Source organism: Triticum dicoccoides, unplaced genomic scaffold, assembly GCF_002162155.2.
Source record: "Triticum dicoccoides isolate Atlit2015 ecotype Zavitan unplaced genomic scaffold, WEW_v2.0 scaffold43265, whole genome shotgun sequence".
NCBI classification, from domain to species: Eukaryota; Viridiplantae; Streptophyta; class Magnoliopsida; order Poales; family Poaceae; genus Triticum; species Triticum dicoccoides.
Genome location: NW_021271995.1, coordinates 1 through 12,700, shown reverse-complemented (window position 1 = coordinate 12,700; position 12,700 = coordinate 1). Strand labels below are relative to the sequence as shown.

Here is a 12,700-nt window from a genome sequence, read left to right as displayed (position 1 = left end):
CCACAAAGCCGCCCCAAGACGCGCGAGCAATGAGCATCGAGCTTAAACATATCGCAAACGTCAAAAATAATATTACGGGATTAATATATATCGCGCACGTGCGATATGTTTGTCACAAGGCGCAAAAAATAATTATAAAAGGAATGCAACACGAGGACTTCCCAGGAGGTCACCCATCCTAGTACTACTCTCGCCCAAGCACGCTTAACTTCGGAGTTCTGATGGGATCCGGTGCTTTAGTGCTGGTATGATCGCATCCGACATGTTTCCCCATCTTCGTCCCTTATGCTTGCCACTCCCAGGTCCGCTCCAAAGACGATTCTACATTCTCACTACCATTACAACCGTTCCCTAACAATGGATAATGTCCTATACTACTTACTCTCCCGCTCAATCACGGAGACGAGTTTTCCACGGTTTCCACCCCTCCCTCCATACCGCAGCAACACGAGTTTTCCACCCCTTTCAGAAAGCGCTCTTCGCGCCACAAAGCCGCCCCAAGACGCGCGAGCAATGAGCATCGAGCTTAAACATATCGCAAACGTCAAAAATAATATAACGGGATTAATATATATCGCGCACGTGCGATATGTTTGTCACAAGGCGCAAAAAATAATTATAAAAGGAATGCAACACGAGGACTTCCCAGGAGGTCACCCATCCTAGTACTACTCTAGCCCAAGCACGCTTAACTTCGGAGTTCTGATGGGATCCGGTGCTTTAGTGCTGGTATGATCGCATCCGACATGTTTCCCCGTCTTCGTCCCTTATGCTTGCCACTCCCAGGTCCGCTCCAAAGACGATTCTACATTCTCACTACCATTACAACCGTTCCCTAACAATGGATAATGTCCTATACTACTTACTCTCCCGCTCAATCACGGAGACGAGTTTTCCACGGTTTCCACCCCTCCCTCCATACCGCAGCAACACGAGTTTTTTCCACCCCTTTCAGAAAGCGCTCTTCGCGCCACAAAGCCGCCCCAAGACGCGCGAGCAATGAGCATCGAGCTTAAACATATCGCAAACGTCAAAAATAATATAACGGGATTAATATATATCGCGCACGTGCGATATGTTTGTCACAAGGCGCAAAAAATAATTATAAAAGGAATGCAACACGAGGACTTCCCAGGAGGTCACCCATCCTAGTACTACTCTCGCCCAAGCACGCTTAACTTCGGAGTTCTGATGGGATCCGGTGCTTTACTGCTAGTATGATCGTATCCGACATGTTTCCCCGTCTTCGTCCCTTATGCTTGCCACTCCCAGGTCCGCTCCAAAGACGATTCTACATTCTCACTACTATTACAACCGTTCCCTAACAATGGATAATGTCCTATACTACTTACTCTCCCGCTCAATCACGGAGACGAGTTCTCCACGGTTTCCACCCCTCCCTCCATACCGCAGCAACACGAGTTTTTTCCACCCCTTTCAGAAAGCGCTCTTCGCGCCACAAAGCCGCCCCAAGACGCGCGAGCAATGAGCATCGAGCTTAAACATATCGCAAACGTCAAAAATAATATAACGGGATTAATATATATCGCGCACGTGCGATATGTTTGTCACAAGGCGCAAAAAATAATTATAAAAGGAATGCAACACGAGGACTTCCCAGGAGGTCACCCATCCTAGTACTACTCTCACCCAAGCACGCTTAACTTCGGAGTTCTGATGGGATCCGGTGCTTTAGTGCTGGTATGATCGCATCCGACATGTTTCCCCGTCTTCGTCCCTTATGCTTGCCACTCCCAGGTCCGCTCCAAAGACGATTCTACATTCTCACTACCATTACAACCGTTCCCTAACAATGGATAATGTCCTATACTACTTACTCTCCCGCTCAATCACGGAGACGATTTTTCCACGGTTTCCACCCCTCCCTCCATACCGCAGCAACACGAGTTTTTTCCACCCCCTTTCAGAAAGCGCTCTTTGCGCCACAAAGCCGCCCCAAGACGCGCGAGCAATGAGCATCGAGCTTAAACATATCGCAAACGTCAAAAAAAATATAACGGGATTAATATATATCGCGCACGTGCGATATGTTTGTCACAAGGCGCAAAAAATAATTATAAAAGGAATGCAACACGAGGACTTCCCAGGAGGTCACCCATCCTAGTACTACTCTCGCACAAGCACGCTTAACTTCGGAGTTCTGATGGGATCCGGTGCTTTAGTGCTGGTATGATCGCATCCGACATGTTTCCCCGTCTTCGTCCCTTATGCTTGCCACTCCCAGGTCCGCTCCAAAGACGATTCTACATTCTCACTACCATTACAACCGTTCCCTAACAATGGATAATGTCCTATACTACTTACTCTCCCGCTCAATCACGGAGACGAGTTTTCCACGGTTTCCACCCCTCCCTCCATACCGCAGCAACACGAGTTTTTTCCACCCCTTTCAGAAAGCGCTCTTCGCGCCACAAAGCCGCCCCAAGACGCGCGAGCAATGAGCATCGAGCTTAAACATATCGCAAACGTCAAAAATAATATAACGGGATTAATATATATCGCGCACGTGCGATATGTTTGTCACAAGGCGCAAACAATAATTATAAAAGGAATGCAACACGAGGACTTCCCAGGAGGTCACCCATCCTAGTACTACTCTCGCCCAAGCACGCTTAACTTCGGAGTTCTGATGGGATCCGGTGCTTTAGTGCTGGTATGATCGCATCCAACATGTTTCCCCGTCTTCGTCCCTTATGCTTGCCACTCCCAGGTCCGCTCCAAAGACGATTCTACATTCTCACTACCATTACAACCGTTCCCTAACAATGGATAATGTCCTATACTACTTACTCTCCCGCTCAATCACGGAGACGAGTTTTCCACGGTTTCCACCCCTCCCTCCATACCGCAGCAACACGAGTTTTTTCCACCCCTTTCAGAAAGCGCTCTTCGCGCCACAAAGCCGCCCCAAGACGCGCGAGCAATGAGCATCGAGCTTAAACATATCGCAAACGTCAAAAATAATATAACGGGATTAATATATATCGCGCACGTGCGATATGTTTGTCACAAGGCGCAAAAAATAATTATAAAAGGAATGCAACACGAGGACTTCCCAAGAGGTCACCCATCCTAGTACTACTCTCGCCCAAGCACGCTTAACTTCGGAGTTCTGATGGGATCCGGTGCTTTAGTGCTAGTATGATCGCATCCGACATGTTTCCCCGTCTTCGTCCCTTATGCTTGCCACTCCCAGGTCCGCTCCAAAGACGATTCTACATTCTCACTACTATTACAACCGTTCCCTAACAATGGATAATGTCCTATACTACTTACTCTCCCGCTCAATCACGGAGACGAGTTTTCCACGGTTTCCACCCCTCCCTCCATACCGCAGCAACACGAGTTTTTTCCACCCCTTTCAGAAAGCGCTCTTCGCGCCACAAAGCCGCCCCAAGACGCGCGAGCAATGAGCATCGAGCTTAAACATATCGCAAACGTCAAAAATAATATTACGGGATTAATATATATCGCGCACGTGCGATATGTTTGTCACAAGGCGCAAAAAATAATTATAAAAGGAATGCAACACGAGGACTTTCCAGGAGGTCACCCATCCTAGTACTACTCTCGCCCAAGCACGCTTAACTTCAGAGTTCTGATGGGATCCGGTGCTTTAGTGCTGGTATGATCGCATCCGACATGTTTCCCCGTCTTCGTCCCTTATGCTTGCCACTCCCAGGTTCGCTCCAAAGACGATTCTACATTCTCACTACCATTACAACCGTTCCCTAACAATGGATAATGTCCTATACTACTTACTCTCCCGCTCAATCACGGAGACGAGTTTTCCACGGTTTCCACCCCTTCCTCCATACCGCAGCAACACGAGTTTTTTCCACCCTTTTCAGAAAGCGCTCTTCGCGCCACAAAGCCGCCCCAAGACGCGCGAGCAATGAGCATCGAGCTTAAACATATCGCAAACGTCAAAAATAATATAACGGGATTAATATATATCGCGCACGTGCGATATGTTTGTCACAAGGCGCAAAAAATAATTATAAAAGGAATGCAACACGAGGACTTCCCAGGAGGTCACCCATCCTAGTACTACTCTCGCCCAAGCACGCTTAACTTCGGAGTTCTGATGGGATCCGGTGCTTTAGTGCTGGTATGATCGCATCCGACATGTTTCCCCGTCTTCGTCCCTTATGCTTGCCACTCCCAGGTCCGCTCCAAAGACGATTCTACATTCTCACTACCATTACAACCATTCCCAAACAATGGATAATGTCCTATACTACTTACTCTCCCGCTCAATCACGGAGACGAGTTTTCCACGGTTTCCACCCCTCCCTCCATACCGCAGCAACACGAGTTTTTTCCACCCCTTTCAGAAAGCGCTCTTCGCGCCACAAAGCCGCCCCAAGACGCGCGAGCAATGAGCATCGAGCTTAAACATATCGCAAACGTCAAAAATAATATAACGGGATTAATATATATCGCGCACGTGCGATATGTTTGTCACAAGGCGCAAAAAATAATTATAAAAGGAATGCAACACGAGGACTTCCCAAGAGGTCACCCATCCTAGTACTACTCTCGCCCAAGCACGCTTAACTTCGGAGTTCTGATGGGATCCGGTGCTTTAGTGCTGGTATGATCGCATCCGACATGTTTCCCCGTCTTCGTCCCTTATGCTTGCCACTCCCAGGTCCGCTCCAAAGACGATTCTACATTCTCACTACCATTACAACTGTTCCCTAACAATGGATAATGTCCTATAGTACTTACTCTCCCGCTCAATCACGGAGACGAGTTTTCCACGGTTTCCACCCCTCCCTCCATACCGCAGCAACACGAGTTTTTTCCACCCCTTTTAGAAAGCGCTCTTCGCGCCACAAAGCCGCCCCAAGACGCGCGAGCAATGAGCATCGAGCTTAAACATATCGCAAACGTCAAAAATAATATAACGGGATTAATATATATCGCGCACGTGCGATATGTTTGTCACAAGGCGCAAAAAATAATTATAAAAGGAATGCAACACGAGGACTTCCCAGGAGGTCATCCATCCTAGTACTACTCTCGCCCAAGCACGCTTAACTTCGGAGTTCTGATGGGATCCGGTGCTTTAGTGCTGGTATGATCTCATCCGACATGTTTCCCCGTCTTCGTCCCTTATGCTTGCCACTCCCAGGTCCGCTCCAAAGACGATTCTACATTCTCACTACCATTACAACCATTCCCAAACAATGGATAATGTCCTATACTACTTACTCTCCCGCTCAATCACGGAGACGAGTTTTCCACGGTTTCCACCCCTCCCTCCATACCGCAGCAACACGAGTTTTTTCCACCCCTTTCAGAAAGCGCTCTTCGCGCCACAAAGCCGCCCCAAGACGCGCGAGCAATGAGCATCGAGCTTAAACATATCGCAAACGTCAAAAATAATATAACGGGATTAATATATATCGCGCACGTGCGATATGTTTGTCACAAGGCGCAAAAAATAATTATAAAAGGAATGCAACACGAGGACTTCCCAAGAGGTCACCCATCCTAGTACTACTCTCGCCCAAGCACGCTTAACTTCGGAATTCTGATGGGATCCGGTGCTTTAGTGCTGGTATGATCGCATCCGACATGTTTCCCCGTCTTCGTCCCTTATGCTTGCCACTCCCAGGTCCGCTCCAAAGACGATTCTACATTCTCACTACCATAACAACTGTTCCCTAACAATGGATAATGTCCTATACTACTTACTCTCCCGCTCAATCACGGAGACGAGTTTTCCACGGTTTCCACCCCTCCCTCCATACCGCAGCAACACGAGTTTTTTCCACCCCTTTCAGAAAGCGCTCTTCGCGCCACAAAGCCGCCCCAAGACGCGCGAGCAATGAGCATCGAGCTTAAACATATCGCAAACGTCAAAAATAATATAACGGGATTAATATATATCGCGCACGTGCGATATGTTTGTCACAAGGCGCAAAAAATAATTATAAAAGGAATGCAACACGAGGACTTTCCAGGAGGTCACCCATCCTAGTACTACTCTCGCCCAAGCACGCTTAACTTCGGAGTTCTGATGGGATCCGGTGCTTTAGTGCTGGTATGATCGCATCCGCTTCGTCCCTTATGCTTGCCACTCCCAGGTCCGCTCCAAAGACGATTCTACATTCTCACTACCATTACAACCGTTCCCTAACAATGGATAATGTCCTATACTACTTACTCTCCCGCTCAATCACGGAGACGAGTTTTCCACGGTTTCCACCCCTCCCTCCATACCGCAGCAACACGAGTTTTTTCCATCCCTTTCAGAAAGCGCTCTTCGCGCCACAAAGTCGCCCCAAGACGCGCGAGCAATGAGCATCGAGCTTAAACATATCGCAAACGTCAAAAATAATATAACGGGAGTAATATATATCGCGCACGTGCGATATGTTTGTCACAAGGCGCAAAAAATAATTATAAAAGGAATGCAACACGAGGACTTCCCAGGAGGTCACCCATCCTAGTACTACTCTCGCCCAAGCACGCTTAACTTCGGAGTTCTGATGGGATTCGGTGCTTTAGTGCTGGTATGATCGCATCCGACATGTTTCCCCGTCTTCGTCCCTTATGCTTGCCACTCCCAGGTCCGCTCCAAAGACGATTCTACATTCTCACTACCATTACAACCGTTCCCTAACAATGGATAATGTCCTATACTACTTACTCTCCCGCTCAATCACGGAGACGAGTTTTCCACGGTTTTCACCCCTCCCTCCATACCGCAGCAACACGAGTTTTTTCTACCCCTTTCAGAAAGCGCTCTTCGCGCCACAAAGCCGCCCCAAGACGCGCGAGCAATGAGCATCGAGCTTAAACATATCGCAAACATTAAAAATAATATTACGGGATTAATATATATCGCGCACGTGCGATATGTTTGTCACAAGGCGCAAAAAATAATTATAAAAGGAATGCAACACAAGGACTTCCCAGGAGGTCACCCATCCTAGTACTACTCTCGCCCAAGCACGCTTAACTTCGAAGTTCTGATGGGATCCGGTGCTTTAGTGCTGGTATGATCGCATCCGACATGTTTCCCCGTCTTCGTCCCTTATGCTTGCCACTCCCAGGTCCGCTCCAAAGACGATTCTACATTCTCACTACCATTACAACCGTTCCCTAACAATGGATAATGTCCTATACTACCTACTCTCCCGCTCAATCACGGAGACGAGTTTTCCACGGTTTCCACCCCTCCCTCCATACCGCAACAACACGAGTTTTTTCCACCCCTTTCAGAAAGCGCTCTTCGCGCCACAAAGCTGCCCCAAGACGCGCGAGCAATGAGCATCGAGCTTAAACATATCGCAAACGTCAAAAATAATATAACGGGATTAATATATATCGCGCACGTGCGATATGTTTGTCACAAGGCGCAAAAAATAATTATAAAAGGAATGCAACACGAGGACTTCCCAGGAGGTCACCCATCCTAGTACTACTCTCGCCCAAGCACGCTTAACTTCGGAGTTCTTATGGGATCCGGTGCTTTAGTGCTGGTATGATCGCATCCGACATGTTTCCCCGTCTTCGTCCCTTATGCTTGCCACTCCCAGGTCCGCTCCAAAGACGATTCTACATTCTCACTACCATTACAACCGTTCCCTAACAATGGATAATGTCCTATACTACTTACTCTCCCGCTCAATCACGGAGACGAGTTTTCCACGTTTCCACCCCTCCCTCCATACCGCAGCAACACGAGTTTTTTCCACCCCTTTCAGAAAGCGCTCTTCGCGCCACAAAGCCGCCCCAAGACGCGCGAGCAATGAGCATCGAGCTTAAACATATCGCAAACGTCAAAAATAATATAACGGGATTAATATATATCGCGCACGTGCGATATGTTTGTCACAAGGCGCAAAAAATAATTATAAAAGGAATGCAACACGAGGACTTCCCAGGAGGTCACCCATCCTAGTACTACTCTCGCCCAAGCACGCTTAACTTCGGAGTTCTGATGGGATCCGGTGCTTTAGTGCTGGTATGATCGCATCCGACATGTTTCCCCGTCTTCGTCCCTTATGCTTGCCACTCCCAGGTCCGCTCCAAAGACGATTCTACATTCTCACTACCATTACAACCGTTCCCTAACAATGGATAATGTTCTATACTACTTACTCTCCCGCTCAATCACGGAGACGAGTTTTCCACGTTTTCCACCCCTCCCTCCATACCGCAGCAACACGAGTTTTTTCCACCCCTTTCAGAAAGCGCTCTTCGCGCCACAAAGCCGCCCCAAGACGCGCGAGCAATGAGCATCGAGCTTAAACATATCGCAAACGTCAAAAATAATATAACGGGATTAATATATATCGCGCACGTGCGATATGTTTGTCACAAGGCGCAAAAAATAATTATAAAAGGAATGCAACACGAGGACTTCCCAGGAGGTCACCCATCCTAGTACTACTCTCGCCCAAGCACGCTTAACTTCGGAGTTCTGATGGGATCCGGTGCTTTAGTGCTGGTATGATCGCATCCAACATGTTTCCCCGTCTTCGTCCCTTATGCTTGCCACTCCCAGGTCCGCTCCAAAGACGATTCTACATTCTCACTACCATTACAACCGTTCCCTAACAATGGATAATGTCCTATACTACTTACTCTCCCGCTCAATCACGGAGACGAGTTTTCCACGGTTTCCACCCCTCCCTCCATACCGCAGCAACACGAGTTTTTTCCACCCCTTTCAGAAAGCGCTCTTCGCGCCACAAAGCCGCCCCAAGACGCGCGAGCAATGAGCATCGAGCTTAAACATATCGCAGACGTCAAAAATAATATAACGGGATTAATATATATCGCGCACGTGCGATATGTTTGTCACAAGGCGCAAAAAATAATTATAAAAGGAATGCAACACGAGGACTTCCCAGGAGGTCACCCATCCTAGTACTACTCTCGCCCAAGCACGCTTAACTTCGGAGTTCTGATGGGATCCGGTGCTTTAGTGCTGGTATGATCGCATCCGACATGTTTCCCCGTCTTCGTCCCTTATGCTTGCCACTCCCAGGTCCGCTCCAAAGACGATTCTACATTCTCACTACCATTACAACCGTTCCCTAACAATGGATAATGTCCTATACTACTTACTCTCCCGCTCAATCACGGAGACGAGTTTTCCACGGTTTCCACCCCTCCCTCCATACCGCAGCAACACGAGTTTTTTCCACCCCTTTCAGAAAGCGCTCTTCGCGCCACAAAGCCGCCCCAAGACGCGCGAGCAATGAGCATCGAGCTTAAACATATCGCAAACGTCAAAAATAATATAACGGGATTAATATATATCGCGCACGTGCGATATGTTTGTCACAAGGCGCAAAAAATAATTATAAAAGGAATGCAACACGAGGACTTCCCATGAGGTCACCCATCCTAGTACTACTCTCGCCCAAGCACGCTTAACTTCGGAGTTCTAATGGGATCCGGTGCTTTAGTGCTGGTATGATCGCATCCGACATATTTCCCCGTCTTCGTCCCTTATGCTTGCCACTCCCAGGTCCGCTCCAAAGACGATTCTACATTCTCACTACCATTACAACCGTTCCCTAACAATGGATAATGTCCTATACTACTTACTCTCCCGCTCAATCACGGAGACGAGTTTTCCACGGTTTCCACCCCTCCCTCCATACCGCAGCAACACGAGTTTTTTCCACCCCTTTCAGAAAGCGCTCTTCGCGCCACAAAGCCGCCCCAAGACGCGCGAGCAATGAGCATCGAGCTTAAACATATCGCAAACGTCAAAAATAATATAACGGGATTAATATATATCGCGCACGTGCGATATGTTTGTCACAAGGCGCAAAAAATAATTATAAAAGGAAGGCAACACAAGCACTTCCCAGGAGGTCACCCATCCTAGTACTACTCTCGCCCAAGCACGCTTAACTTCGAAGTTCTGATGGGATCCGGTGCTTTAGTGCTGGTATGATCGCATCCGACATGTTTCCCCGTCTTCGTCCCTTATGCTTGCCACTCCCAGGTCCGCTCCAAAGACGATTCTACATTCTCACTACCATTACAACCGTTCCCTAACAATGGATAATGTCCTATACTACTTACTCTCCCGCTCAATCACGGAGACGAGTTTTCCACGGTTTCCACCCCTCCCTCCATACCGCAGCAACACGAGTTTTTTCCACCCCTTTCAGAAAGCGCTCTTCGCGCCACAAAGCCGCCCCAAGACGCGCAAGCAATGAGCATCGAGCTTAAACATATCGCAAACGTCAAAAATAATATAACGGGATTAATATATATCGCGCACGTGCGATATGTTTGTCACAAGGCGCAAAAAATAATTATAAAAGGAATGCAACACGAGGACTTCCCAGGAGGTCACCCATCCTAGTACTACTCTCGCCCAAGCACGCTTAACTTCGGAGTTCTGAAGGGATCCGGTGCTTTAGTGCTGGTATGATCGCATCCGACATGTTTCCCCGTCTTTGTCCCATATGCTTGCCACTCCCAGGTCCGCTCCAAATACGATTCTACATTCTCACTACCATTACAACCGTTCCCTAACAATGGATAATGTCCTATACTACTTACTCTCCCGCTCAATCACGGAGACGAGTTTTCCACGGTTTCCACCCCTCCCTCCATACCGCAGCAACACGAGTTTTTTCCACCCCTTTCAGAAAGCGCTCTTCGCGCCACAAAGCCGCCCCAAAACGCGCGAGCAATGAGCATCGAGCTTAAACATATCGCAAACGTCAAAAATAATATAACGGGATTAATATATATCGCGCACGTGCGATATGTTTGTCACAAGGCGCAAAAAATAATTATAAAAGGAATGCAACACGAGGACTTCCCATGAGGTCACCCATCCTAGTACTACTCTCGCCCAAGCACGCTTAACTTCGGAGTTCTAATGGGATCCGGTGCTTTAGTGCTGGTATGATCGCATCCGACATGTTTCCCCGTCTTCATCCCTTATGCTTGCCACTCCCAGGTCCGCTCCAAAGACGATTCTACATTCTCACTACCATTACAACCGTTCCCTAACAATGGATAATGTCCTATACTACTTACTCTCCCGCTCAATCACGGAGACGAGTTTTCCACGGTTTCCACCCCTCCCTCCATACCGCAGCAACACGAGTTTTTTCCACCCCTTTCAGAAAGCGCTCTTCGCGCCACAAAGCCGCCCCAAGACGCGCGAGCAATGAGCATCGAGCTTAAACATATCGCAAACGTCAAAAATAATATAACGGGATTAATATATATCGCGCACGTGCGATATGTTTGTCACAAGGTGCAAAAAATAATTATAAAAGGAATGCAACACGAGGACTTCCCAGGAGGTCACCCATCCTAGTACTACTCTCGCCCAAGCACGCTTAACTTCGGAGTGCTGATGGGATCCGGTGCTTTAGTGCTGGTATGATCGCATCCGACATGTTTCCCCGTCTTCGTCTCTTATGCTTGCCACTCCCAGGTCCGCTCCAAAGACGATTCTACATTCTCACTACCATTACAACCGTTCCCTAACAATGGATAATGTCCTATACTACTTACTCTCCCGCTCAATCACGGAGACGAGTTTTCCACGGTTTCCACCCCTCCCTCCATACCGCAGCAACACGAGTTTTTTCCATCCCTTTCAGAAAGCGCTCTTCGCGCCACAAAGCCGCCCCAAGACGCGCAAGCAATGAGCATCGAGCTTAAACATATCGCAAACGTCAAAAATAATATAACGGGATTAATATATATCGCGCACGTGCGATATGTTTGTCACAAGGCGCAAAAAATAATTATAAAAGGAATGCAACACGAGGACTTCCCAGGAGGTCACCCATCCTAGTACTACTCTCGCCCAAGCACGCTTAACTTCGGAGTTTTGAAGGGATCCGGTGCTTTAGTGCTGGTATGATCGCATCCGACATGTTTCCCCGTCTTTGTCCCATATGCTTGCCACTCCCAGGTCCGCTCCAAATACGATTCTACATTCTCACTACCATTATAACCGTTCCCTAACAATGGATAATGTCCTATACTACCTACTCTCCCGCTCAATCACGGAGACGAGTTTTTCACGGTTTCCACCCCTCCCTCCATACCGCAGCAACACGAGTTTTTTCCACCCCTTTCAGAAAGCGCTCTTCGCGCCACAAAGCCGCCCCAAGACGCGCGAGCAATGAGCATCGAGCTTAAACATATCGCAAACGTCAAAAATAATATAACGGGATTAATATATATCGCGCACGTGCGATATGTTTGTCACAAGGCGCAAAAAATAATTATAAAAGGAAGGCAACATGAGGACTTCCCAGGAGGTCACCCATCCTAGTACTACTCTCGCCCAAGCACGCTTAACTTCGGAGTTCTGATGGGATCCGGTGCTTTAGTGCTAGTATGATCGCATCCGACATGTTTCCCCGTCTTCGTCCCTTATGCTTGCCACTCCCAGGTCCGCTCCAAAGACGATTCTACATTCTCACTACCATTACAACCGTTCCCTAACAATGGATAATGTCCTATACTACTTACTCTCCCGCTCAATCACGGAGACGAGTTTTCCACGGTTTCCACCCCTCCCTCCATACCGCAGCAACACGAGTTTTTTCCACCCCTTTCAGAAAGCGCTCTTCGCGCCACAAAGCCGCCCCAAGACGCGCGAGCAATGAGCATCGAGCTTAAACATATCGCAAACGTCAAAAATAATATAACGGGA

General features: G+C 48.1%; 26 non-coding genes across 26 annotated transcripts; all 26 read right to left on the bottom strand.

Moving 5' to 3' along the window:
• Positions 1-140: 140 nt before the first annotated feature.
• Positions 141-259, bottom strand: LOC119346545. Its single transcript, XR_005167786.1, has one exon. It is a non-coding gene; the product is annotated as a 5S ribosomal RNA (ribosomal RNA).
• Positions 260-624: 365 nt separating this feature from the next.
• LOC119346557 lies at positions 625-743 on the bottom strand. The gene has a single exon (XR_005167798.1). It is a non-coding gene; the product is annotated as a 5S ribosomal RNA (ribosomal RNA).
• Positions 744-1,110: 367 nt separating this feature from the next.
• Positions 1,111-1,229, bottom strand: LOC119346567. Its single transcript, XR_005167808.1, has one exon. It is a non-coding gene; the product is annotated as a 5S ribosomal RNA (ribosomal RNA).
• Positions 1,230-1,596: 367 nt separating this feature from the next.
• LOC119346551 lies at positions 1,597-1,715 on the bottom strand. The gene has a single exon (XR_005167792.1). It is a non-coding gene; the product is annotated as a 5S ribosomal RNA (ribosomal RNA).
• A 368-nt stretch (positions 1,716-2,083) lies between these two features.
• Positions 2,084-2,202, bottom strand: LOC119346560. Its single transcript, XR_005167801.1, has one exon. It is a non-coding gene; the product is annotated as a 5S ribosomal RNA (ribosomal RNA).
• A 367-nt stretch (positions 2,203-2,569) lies between these two features.
• On the bottom strand, positions 2,570-2,688 carry LOC119346569. The gene has a single exon (XR_005167810.1). It is a non-coding gene; the product is annotated as a 5S ribosomal RNA (ribosomal RNA).
• A 367-nt stretch (positions 2,689-3,055) lies between these two features.
• LOC119346552 lies at positions 3,056-3,174 on the bottom strand. The gene has a single exon (XR_005167793.1). It is a non-coding gene; the product is annotated as a 5S ribosomal RNA (ribosomal RNA).
• Positions 3,175-3,541: 367 nt separating this feature from the next.
• LOC119346561 lies at positions 3,542-3,660 on the bottom strand. The gene has a single exon (XR_005167802.1). It is a non-coding gene; the product is annotated as a 5S ribosomal RNA (ribosomal RNA).
• Positions 3,661-4,027: 367 nt separating this feature from the next.
• LOC119346568 lies at positions 4,028-4,146 on the bottom strand. Its single transcript, XR_005167809.1, has one exon. It is a non-coding gene; the product is annotated as a 5S ribosomal RNA (ribosomal RNA).
• A 367-nt stretch (positions 4,147-4,513) lies between these two features.
• LOC119346546 lies at positions 4,514-4,632 on the bottom strand. The gene has a single exon (XR_005167787.1). It is a non-coding gene; the product is annotated as a 5S ribosomal RNA (ribosomal RNA).
• Positions 4,633-4,999: 367 nt separating this feature from the next.
• Positions 5,000-5,118, bottom strand: LOC119346563. The gene has a single exon (XR_005167804.1). It is a non-coding gene; the product is annotated as a 5S ribosomal RNA (ribosomal RNA).
• Positions 5,119-5,485: 367 nt separating this feature from the next.
• On the bottom strand, positions 5,486-5,604 carry LOC119346556. Its single transcript, XR_005167797.1, has one exon. It is a non-coding gene; the product is annotated as a 5S ribosomal RNA (ribosomal RNA).
• A 367-nt stretch (positions 5,605-5,971) lies between these two features.
• On the bottom strand, positions 5,972-6,090 carry LOC119346554. The gene has a single exon (XR_005167795.1). It is a non-coding gene; the product is annotated as a 5S ribosomal RNA (ribosomal RNA).
• A 353-nt stretch (positions 6,091-6,443) lies between these two features.
• Positions 6,444-6,562, bottom strand: LOC119346559. Its single transcript, XR_005167800.1, has one exon. It is a non-coding gene; the product is annotated as a 5S ribosomal RNA (ribosomal RNA).
• Positions 6,563-6,929: 367 nt separating this feature from the next.
• On the bottom strand, positions 6,930-7,048 carry LOC119346558. The gene has a single exon (XR_005167799.1). It is a non-coding gene; the product is annotated as a 5S ribosomal RNA (ribosomal RNA).
• A 367-nt stretch (positions 7,049-7,415) lies between these two features.
• LOC119346549 lies at positions 7,416-7,534 on the bottom strand. The gene has a single exon (XR_005167790.1). It is a non-coding gene; the product is annotated as a 5S ribosomal RNA (ribosomal RNA).
• A 366-nt stretch (positions 7,535-7,900) lies between these two features.
• Positions 7,901-8,019, bottom strand: LOC119346566. The gene has a single exon (XR_005167807.1). It is a non-coding gene; the product is annotated as a 5S ribosomal RNA (ribosomal RNA).
• A 367-nt stretch (positions 8,020-8,386) lies between these two features.
• On the bottom strand, positions 8,387-8,505 carry LOC119346555. The gene has a single exon (XR_005167796.1). It is a non-coding gene; the product is annotated as a 5S ribosomal RNA (ribosomal RNA).
• A 367-nt stretch (positions 8,506-8,872) lies between these two features.
• On the bottom strand, positions 8,873-8,991 carry LOC119346544. Its single transcript, XR_005167785.1, has one exon. It is a non-coding gene; the product is annotated as a 5S ribosomal RNA (ribosomal RNA).
• Positions 8,992-9,358: 367 nt separating this feature from the next.
• On the bottom strand, positions 9,359-9,477 carry LOC119346548. The gene has a single exon (XR_005167789.1). It is a non-coding gene; the product is annotated as a 5S ribosomal RNA (ribosomal RNA).
• A 367-nt stretch (positions 9,478-9,844) lies between these two features.
• Positions 9,845-9,963, bottom strand: LOC119346564. The gene has a single exon (XR_005167805.1). It is a non-coding gene; the product is annotated as a 5S ribosomal RNA (ribosomal RNA).
• Positions 9,964-10,330: 367 nt separating this feature from the next.
• Positions 10,331-10,449, bottom strand: LOC119346550. The gene has a single exon (XR_005167791.1). It is a non-coding gene; the product is annotated as a 5S ribosomal RNA (ribosomal RNA).
• A 367-nt stretch (positions 10,450-10,816) lies between these two features.
• Positions 10,817-10,935, bottom strand: LOC119346547. Its single transcript, XR_005167788.1, has one exon. It is a non-coding gene; the product is annotated as a 5S ribosomal RNA (ribosomal RNA).
• Positions 10,936-11,302: 367 nt separating this feature from the next.
• LOC119346553 lies at positions 11,303-11,421 on the bottom strand. Its single transcript, XR_005167794.1, has one exon. It is a non-coding gene; the product is annotated as a 5S ribosomal RNA (ribosomal RNA).
• A 367-nt stretch (positions 11,422-11,788) lies between these two features.
• On the bottom strand, positions 11,789-11,907 carry LOC119346562. The gene has a single exon (XR_005167803.1). It is a non-coding gene; the product is annotated as a 5S ribosomal RNA (ribosomal RNA).
• Positions 11,908-12,274: 367 nt separating this feature from the next.
• On the bottom strand, positions 12,275-12,393 carry LOC119346565. The gene has a single exon (XR_005167806.1). It is a non-coding gene; the product is annotated as a 5S ribosomal RNA (ribosomal RNA).
• Positions 12,394-12,700: the final 307 nt, after the last annotated feature.